The 9,823-nt window shown below is 43.6% G+C and overlaps 1 non-coding gene and 1 pseudogene across 1 annotated transcript; one reads left to right on the top strand and one right to left on the bottom strand.

Moving 5' to 3' along the window:
• Positions 1-3,681: 3,681 nt before the first annotated feature.
• LOC101095598 lies at positions 3,682-5,827 on the bottom strand (annotated as a pseudogene).
• A 3,439-nt stretch (positions 5,828-9,266) lies between these two features.
• Positions 9,267-9,459, top strand: LOC123379721. The gene has a single exon (XR_006584608.1). It is a non-coding gene; the product is annotated as a U2 spliceosomal RNA (small nuclear RNA).
• The last annotated feature ends 364 nt before the right edge of the window (positions 9,460-9,823 follow it).

Raw genomic sequence — 9,823 nt, 5'->3', positions numbered from 1 at the left:
ATTAATATGTAACTTTCCGGGCCATTTTCTATGTACATATAAATATATATAATGAACATATAAATTTTTATACACTAGATATGTTTATATACTTACAGTTATTTTATAAAACCCAGAAAATTTATGGATATTGTTGGCAAATTATTATTTACTAATATATAAAGGACACAATTTATCCTCATACCCCATAGCTTGTTCTTTTTAATAGTTGCTAGCATTTCATTGGATACTTACAACCTAATTTATATAAGCATTTCCCTAAAGATGTACCTTTCAGGGGTGCCTGGGTGGTTCAATCAACTGGGCATCAGACTCTTTTATTTTGGCTCAGGTCATGATCCCAGGGTTGTGGGATAGAGCCCCACATTGGGCTCCGTACTGATTGTGGAGCCTGCTTAAGATTCTCTCTCTCTCTCTCTCTCTCTCTCTCTCTCTCTCTCTCTCACTGTCTGTCACTCTCCCCAACTTGTGCTCTCTCTATCTAAAAATAAAATAAAGATGTACCTTTGAGTTATCTTTAGTTTTTTGTTACTGTGAATATGTTGCAGTGGACATCCTAGTACATAAAACCTTACCTGCTTATTTAAGTATTTCTGTATGATATATTCTCATAAATGAAATTGTTGCACCAAAATATTTCTGCTTTTACTATTTTGATAGGTTACTATAAAATTACCCTTAAAAGTATAACATTTATCTAGTCATCATATTGGGTAGGGTAGGCTAAATAGAGCTAAAAATTTTCCATGGTTTAAAGACAATAAGTTCATGGGGCACCGGGGTGGCTCAGTCGGTTGGGCGTCTGACTTTAGCTCTGGTCATGATCTCACAGTCTGTGGGTTTGAGCCCCGTATTGGGCTCTGCGCTGACAGTGAACCTGCTTCAGATTCTGTCCCTCTCTCTCTACCCCTCTACCTCTTGTGCTCTGTCTCTCTCTCTCTCTCTCAAAAATAAACAAACATTAAAAAAAATTTTTTTTTAAAAAGGACAGTAAGTTTCTTTCTGTTCTGTCACAGTTCAAAGCAGATTTCCCTGTCAATAGTGGTGGGACTAGAGGGATGGGAAGTGTTTACCCACATAGCCCTTATCTACAGTTCTTCAGGGATTCAGGATTATAGGGTCTCTGCCATTTGTATAATATCCTAAGGTGACTCTGGTTGTTGCCATCACCATTCTAAGCAATGAGGAGGGAGGAGAGAGCATGAGGGGATAAGCCTGGAAACTTTCATTGGCCAGGCCTAGGAGTGGCATTCATTGCTTCTGCTTGCATTTCATGTAAGAGACCTGCAGAAGATACTGGGAAATATAGTAAAGTTGAGAAACTATAAGGCCAGCTACAATTCTCTGCCACAGAGACTTTAAAATATTTAAAGTTGGTGTGTCATGGATGTCAAGTAATCAAAATGGTTGCTAATCAAAAACAACCAGAAGAGCCCAGCAGTACCTACCAGCTAAACATTAATCCTATTACACTGCCATGAAAAATTGAAAATAAAAATCTCAATAATATTTTTCATGGACTCAAAAGTGTATTTTGTTTGTTTTAATGTTTATTTATTTTTGAGAGAGAGAGAGCACGCACAAGAGAGAGCAGAGGGAGAGAGAGAGGGGCAGAGAGAGAGAGAGAGAGAGAGAGGGAGAAAGAGAGAATCCCAAGCAGGCTCCAAACTGTGGGACTCGATCTCAAAAGTGTGAAGTGATCTGAGACAAAATCCAGAGTCAGATGCTTAACCAAATGGGCCACCCAATCACCCCAAAAGTGTATTTTGTTTTACAATTTAAATGTTTAGCCTCTCCAGGAGCACCTGCATGGCTCAGTCAGTTAAGCTTCCGACTTCAGCTCAGGCTGATCTCACCATTCATGGGTTTGAGCCCTACATCCAGCTCTGTGCTGACAGCTCAGAGCCTGGAGCCTGCTTCAGATTCTGTGTCTCTGTCTCTCTGCTCCTCCCTCGCTCAACTCTCTCTCTCAAAAATAAATAAACATAAAAAAAATGTCTAGCTTACCCAAATGAGAAAATTTTGAAAAGGAAAAATAATGAGGATGTTCTTGTGTTACTAGATATCAAAGCATAACATGAAGGTATAGTAATTAAGATAATGAAATACAAAGGAATAGATCAATGAGAATTTATAAAGCTACAAATTCTGCCAAACTCTCAACTGTATTAATCATCATTTTTCTGGAGACCACCCTCTCCAAGTCTGCCATCATCCTGCTTCAAGGTAGAGTAATTGCTCTCTAGGTGTCCCCCATGCGGGGGGATTCCCTTTGTGACTTCTGTTTCCTTCCATGCTATCTTTTTTCTTGGTCTACACACTGATTTTGCTGGAGCCCAACCGTTAGTGGTTTCCTGAGACAGGGCACCTGGAAGGTGAATCTTTCAAGACCTTCTATGATTAAAGATACTAAAGATACTCTTATTCCTCCTTCAAGTTTGATTGACAGTTTAGCTGGAAGTTAACTGATATATTTTGTGTATATATATATATATATATATATATATATATTGTCTTCTGGCATCCAGTGTTGCTGTTAAGAGGTTTAGTGCCATCTCCTACCTGTTCCTTTGTGTGTCACCTGGTTTCTCTTTCTTTAAAAGAAATTTTTTTTAACATCATTTTTTGAGAGACAGAGAGAAAGTGTGAGTGGGGGAGGGGCAGAGAGAGAGAGAGAGAGAGAGAGAGAGAGAATCGGAAACAGTTTCCAGGCTCTAAGCTGTCAGCTCAGAGCCTGAGGCAGGACTCGAACCCATGAACCATGATATCATGACCTGAGCCAAAGTCGGATGCTTAACTGACTCAGCACCCCCAGGCATCCCTGTTTTTTCTTCCTTAAAGCTTTTAGACTCTTCTCTTTTTCCTTGGTGTTCTTGGCCTATGTGCAGATATGCCATACGTATCTCTCTTTTTTTAATCTCTCTTTCCTATTAATCAGATGATAGACTTCCTAGATTGATTCTCTAACTTTCTCATCATCCGTGTTACTTTCCATCAGTACTTTGGAAGAAAGGCTTTCCTCTTGTCATCTGATAAGATATATTAGTTGCTATATATATAGTAGACTCAGGCTTCCTTGATCATTGTCTTCACAGCTTGGTCATCTGCTCAAACCTTGCTTGTTTGTTTTTGGTTTTCAAGGTTTTGTTTATTTTTATTTGAGTAGTAGTTTGTAGCCATCACTGAGAGACAAGGAAGGGAGAGGAAATTCTTGGATCTGTTTTATTTATTTTTTTAAGTTTATTTATTTTGAGAGAAAGAAAGCACGCACATGGAAGTGTGCAAATAGGGGAGGGGCAGAGGGAGAGAATCCCAGGCAGGCTCTGCACTGTCAGCACAGAGCCCAATGCGGGCTGGAGCTCATGAACCAGAAGACCATGGCCTGAGCCAGAGTCTGATGCTTGACGGACTGAGCTACCCAGGCGCCCCTCTTGGGTCTATTTTAGAATCTGAGACGTGAGGCTGAAGTGGGTTCCTGGCAGGGTCAAAGTCACACTAGTAGAGAAGACAGCTCTGAAGCTGCATGAGGGTGTGTTCCAAGCGACAGCAGGTGCCAGGCCTGCCCCACATAGCCATGCACAGAGAGGTGTGCCCCAGCCTGGCTGGACACCGCAGACCCCTCCCACCCGACTAGTCCACACCCTCTGAGCTGTGCCATTCCTGGTCCCCGGGAGAGCCCACCACACAATAATAGCTGAGATGGTGGCTCCCTGTGCACATTCACATAAACATACCCACCCTCTGTGCACACAGCTCCAGGACAGGCAGCACAGGCAGAGGCACACAGCTTTCTCCACGTATGCCCAGCATACCCACACTCAAGCTCCCTATGGAACTCAGGTCCAAGCAGAAATGCCTGTGGCCATGCCCATCATGGGCACAGTGTCAGGGAAAGCGGGGGTATCCCTGGGGAGGCCAGGCAAGTGGCCATGGCCACTGTGGCAGCCTCACTAGTTGGCCTCCACTGCCTGATGTCACTCACAAGGCTCTGGGCCAGACCAAAGATCTGGAGGAGGGAGATGCTCACAAAGAGCCCAGCCACGACGATCAGGTTGTTCTGTGGCCGCTTCTCAAATTGGCCGATGCAGCCTTTGGTATGGACGGAGCTCTGCTGCTCCAGCTCCAGTCTGAGCAGTACATCCTAGTCACACTGTACGTTGAGGACATGTTCCGCAGAGTCCCTGATGCAGCAGGAGAAGGGCACCTCGCAGCGCTCCTGGCTGGGGTTCAAGTCGGTGCAGTTGAAATAGATATTGAGGTTCCAGTCATTAGGCCCTCGTGCTCTACAGCAAGACCAATATTCCTGAGCAAAGTAAATGAGGTTCTGGAGATCAGTGTTGTCCCGATAGGCCTTGATGTTTTTGTTTACGAGGAAATCGAGCTGGTCTTGAATCCAGTCCTTGAAAACGAAGGCTAGGATCCCTGTTTTCAGCTCCAGGAAGAAGATGGGGACTAGGAACGCAGAAAAAGTTGAGCAGGAAGGTGCTCTCCCGCAGTGCCCGGATGCAGCGGGCGCAGCCCACTGCCATGACGCCTCTAATCACTACAAACAGCCACACGGAGTGCAGGCCTCCCAGATCTGTCAGCACCAAGCTTTTGGAGAGAACCCACTTCTCACCCCTGGCCCAGAGGCTGTTGCCCAGAACCAGGACTTCCAGCACCCGGAAGACAATGTTGAAGCCAAACAGGAAGAGCTACCTGTAGCAGCCCATCTCGGGGCCCTGGGGGTGCTGGTGCTTGTCAGGCTCGGGAGGCAGCCCGCTGCCCGGCCCTCCACAGGTGGCCCTGGATCAGAGCCACCGGGGGCCCAGCGGGGTGGCAGTGGCTTCCGGGCACCAGAAGTACAAAGTTCAGATCTGACCTGCCCACGTCTGCTCAGTCTTTCAACAAACAAACAAACCAACCAACAACAAAAACGAGAGGGAACTGAACAACAGAGGCCTGAGGAAGTCCACCTGGCAACAAGAGTGTTGCTCCCCATCATTATGGGAACTTAGTCCACTGAAATCTTTGTTTCAATGTTCCTGCCAGTACCATTCAAGTAACTCGTTTTCTGTTGGTATCAAATAGATAATTCATTTTCTGTTCACAGTCAACGTTACTTGTACTCATACTCCCTGTTTATTGATGATTTCTACTGCCTAATGGTATCTGTGCACAACTTTCTCATCTCTGGGGTCTTTTAGCTTTTTCTATCATAACAACGGCTTCCTTGTATTTTTCACAAAATGTTTCTGACATAATCTAATAATCTATCTAATCACCATCATTCCTGTTTGGGCAGGTCTTTTCTCAGGCCACTCTTCTTCTGGCAAAATCAGCGGTGGACCGGGAGTAGGGGGTGGGTCGGGAGATAACATCAAACAGACTTTGCCTGAGGAACCACACAGGGTTTCTTTTCTGCCAAGTGGGCTTTGGGTACCGCAAGCATTCAGAGGTATGGCTAGCCCTTTATAGTGATTTCAGATAAGATACTGAAACCTTAGGAGCCTCAATGGCCTCTTTGAGAGTGGAAATGATTGGATAGCACTCATTTATTTCATGGGATTGTTATGAAAATGAAATCAAATATTGTGAATTAGAAGGCATTGCACAATGTAAACAACTAGCAGAATGCCTGGCATGCAATAGATGTTCCATCAACCGTGTATGAGTGTAACAGGATGCTATAAAGTGCCCAGTACCAAAATGGGCTCTTCAGGTCCACTGCTGAGAACTACAACATTAAGCACTACACAGGTCTTAGTCCAGCACTTTCCGATACGAGGGCTGCCTGCAGTTGCTTGCTGACAATGCCTGTCAGAAGAGCCAGCAAGTCTGCCCTCATTCTTGCCCAGAAGGCCCTGGAGGAAGAAGTGGGGAGCTTTTAGGACATGCCTTTGGGGAACTGCAGAGTTCTTGAGGAAAGGCTATTCCCTCTTCTTGCCAACCTGGTACAAAGGAGCAAAGGTACTTCCTCTTCTTGAAGCATAGGGAGGGAAGCTCCTGCGTGTGTGCGTGTGTGTGCATAACCACATCCACTCCCGCTCCGCTGAGTCAGGGGTGTATGAGAGTCTCTAGTGTGAAGCTGCCAGCGCTGGAACTAGCAGAGATCCTGCTGACATCCCGTGTGGAGAAAGGGGTGGGAGAGGGATGATGGAGCTGGGAAAGAACAGATGGTCTTTAAAATTTTTTTTTAATGTTTATTTATTTTTGAGAGAGGGAGACAGAGCATGAGCAGAGGAGGAGCAGAAAGAGAGAGAGAGAGAGACAGAGAGAGAAAGAGAGACAGAATCTGAAACAGGCATAGGCTCTGAGCTGTCAGCACAAAGCCCGACAAGGGGCTCGAACCCATGAACTGTGAGATCATGACCTGAGCCGAAGTTGGATGCTTAACTGACTGAGCCAGCCAGGCACTCCAAGAATAGATGGTCTTTTTAAAAAGAAGTTTCTCCTAAAGCTACAATTTTTAATTAAAAAGACTAATTTTTTTCCTTTTTAAAATGCCCTTTTTATAGTAAAATATAGCACACAGAAAAACATAAAATGTGCAGCCTAATGAATTATCAAGGCAATACCTGTGTAGCCACCACTAAAGTCAATAAATTAAACATTGCCAGCACCTCAGCAGTCTCCACCCGTGTCTCTTCAAAATCAGAAAACAATCCCTTCCCACAAAGGTAACCATAACTTGATCTTTATCACAATCACACTCTTGCTTGTTTTTTTTTTTTTCTCTCCACTTTTTTCATCTAAGTATGTGCCCTAAAGCACTACACTTTAGTATTGCTTGTTTGGGGACTTAATGTAAATGGAAGCATATCAATTTGTTTATATTACTGTTGATGGCATTTGGTTTGTTTCCAATTCAGGGCTATGATTAACATACTGGTATGAACACTCTTGTCAATGATTCCTGGTGTGTGCATGTATGCCTTTCATTAGGGTGTACAGCTGGGAGTGGAAATGTTGGATGACAGAGTATGTGAATCCTCAACTTGAGTACAGAATGTTTTCCAAGTGGATTCTCAATGTACATTTGGGAAGCGGTTCTCCTTGCTCCACATCAAAAATGATAATTTGTACTCTGAGATAATGTATTTCTATACAAAAAAAGGCTTTCAAGAAAATGAAAAAAATAATGGTGGTAGAATTAACAGGTTACTCTTTTTGAGTGACTTTACATGGCAAAATAAAGATCTAGTAGTTCCACTTTGGCCTTATTTTTCCCTTGAAATTCTACTGGACCATGACATCTCAAATGCTAGGAAACCATTGTCCTACACAGTATGCTAGAGATTGTTCCTACTTGTCTTAACATCAAAAGCCATTCGATGCATATAGTATCCAGCATCCAAGGTGCCCCTAATTTACCTTCTCTCTTGGTATTTATGCCTTTGTATAGACTTCCTACACTGAATAAAGGCTGATTTTTTTGACCAATTAAAGTGTCAGTGTATGAATTCACAAACTAGTTAATAAAAGACATTGCTGCTTCAACACTGGTCTTTTGGATCAGTCACACTGGGGGAAGTCAGCCACCATGTTGTCAGGATGCTCAAGCAGCCCTATGGACAAGCCCACATAGAAAAGAACCCATTTACTAACAGCAACTTGCCAACCAAGTGATTGCACCAGCTTGAACAAGGAATCTTTGGACTCAGTCAAGCCTTTGGTGATTTCAGTCCTGTCTTTGGGTTTTTCAGCTAGACCCCAGAAATCATTAGGCAGACAAGCCATCCCCTGCTCTCTGTCTGAATTCCTGATCCACAGAAGCCATGAGATAATAATGTTTTAAGCCACCACATTCTGGGATGATTGTTACACAGCAAGAGATAATAATGACACACATGACCACCTAGGAAGTATCCTTGCCAAAAAGTTGAACCTGAATCTGAATATGCCTGTGTATCTAACTACAGGTTTAGAAGAAATAGAAGGACCAAGGATGCCCCACAAGGATGAGATTAGCAGAATCCAGAATCCAGAAAATTCTACAGCATAAATGACTCAATTCCTTCAACTAGTAAATTTCAGGGTGGAAGGCAGTGAGGAGAATATAACATTAAAAGGGATTTAGAAGGTATGATAGATTGCATTATTCCCAATATATGTGGCCCTCTTTTTTGGCAGAATTATGCTTCCCTTTTCCACACTGACATCAGCTTTGGCCATTTGATTTTCTTGGACCAATGAAATGTGAGCAGATGTGATACTTGCTACTTCTGAGCAAAAAACATTTTTAAGGTTATTTATTTATATTTGAGAGAGAGAGTGAGAGAGCAAGCAAGCACAAGCTGGGCAGGGGCAGAGAGAGAGAGAGGGAGACAAAGAATCAGAAACAGGCTCCAGGCTCTGAGCTGTCAGCATAGAACCCAACGCAGGGCTCAAACTCACCAACTGTGAGATCATGACCTGATTACAAGTCAGACAGGGGACCTGGGTGACTCAGTCGGTTGAGTGTCTGACTTTGGCTCAGGTCATGATCTCACGGTTCATTAGTTAGAGTTCTGCACCAGGCTCTCTGCTGTCAGTGTAGAGTCCGCTTTGGATCTTCTATCCTCCTCTCTCTGCCCCACCCCTACTCACTCGCTGTCTCTCAAAAATAAATAAATGTTGAATAAATAAGTAAAAGTCATTATGTTTTAACCATTTCTCATTTCCATCTGCCAGGCAGTGAGTGTTTCCCAAATAGGGACTATTTCTTCAGCCCAGGGCCTGGAGTGAAGAGTATGTGAAGCTGACTTACAGTGGAAATTCACGTGAGGAAGAAATAAATCTGAGTTGTAGCAAACCACTGTGATTTTGGAGCTGTCTGCTACCACAGCGTAGCTTAGCGTAATCTGACTCATGCAAGAAATGTTTCAGTCAAATAAAACAGATAAATCTCATTAGCATCTCAATTTATGAAACCATTGTAGAAATTTGATTACTACAATTTGCAATTTTCCCATAGTAATAAGTTAACAAAAATAGTCTATCGACTTGAGTCCCAGAGTTGTCCCTTGACTCTCAGAGAGGTACAGAAAATATGGGCGCTGGGAGGCTGGAGCTGAGCAATTCAGTTAGTGAGTTAGTACACAAACGAGGTGTTTGAATCAGGTCTCAGGAAGAACACATCAAAACTAATCATTTCTGACGAGAAAGATTTTTCTTCAGGAGCATTTTAACAATTCAGAGCAATATCAGGGCAAGATTCAGAGCACTGGAGAGATGTGGGGAGCTCTGGAGGTGGTAGCTTCTGCCTCAAGTGTGAAAGGGAAAGGTGTGGTTTAAGTAGAACCATTATCTCTTCTGTGCCTATTAGCTAAAATCAAAAGCAGTATCTCTTCTCACCAATTAAAAGCATCCGATGTTTTCTCTGCCTGTACACTGGGCATTACGTTACTGCTTACAATTAGGAGATGGGTTGGGCGCTTGATCTATCCACTCCCTGCCTCAGTCCAGAACTGCATTACTTCTAGGAATGATGCATTCCTTTGAGTTAATGACAGATGATTTTCTATTGTTCCCCTTGTCTCCTACAAAGTGCTCTAATTCACTCTTCACGAGGCTCCAGACTGCATTTCCACCATTTGTCCTGCAAGGATAGAATTTCCTGTAAGTGGAGTAGACAAAGTAACGGCGCTTGAGCCACCTTGCCAGTATCACGTCCGAGAGAATATTGTACAAGCAGACCACTTGGGTAGGGAGAGGCCTGAGCTGAAAGAAAGAAAAAGAGGCTGAGCCTGAGTCAGACCCCATGTCAAGAGACTATGTGGCAGCACATGTGATCCCCTGGAGGCGAAAGATGGGCAGCTGTAGTGGGGAAGAAAATCTGTGGACATTTAGAGAGGCAGCAGCA

Source organism: Felis catus, chromosome C1 (assembly GCF_018350175.1).
Source record: "Felis catus isolate Fca126 chromosome C1, F.catus_Fca126_mat1.0, whole genome shotgun sequence".
NCBI lineage: Eukaryota > Metazoa > Chordata > Mammalia > Carnivora > Felidae > Felis > Felis catus.
This window is presented reverse-complemented; position numbering and strand designations above follow the sequence as displayed.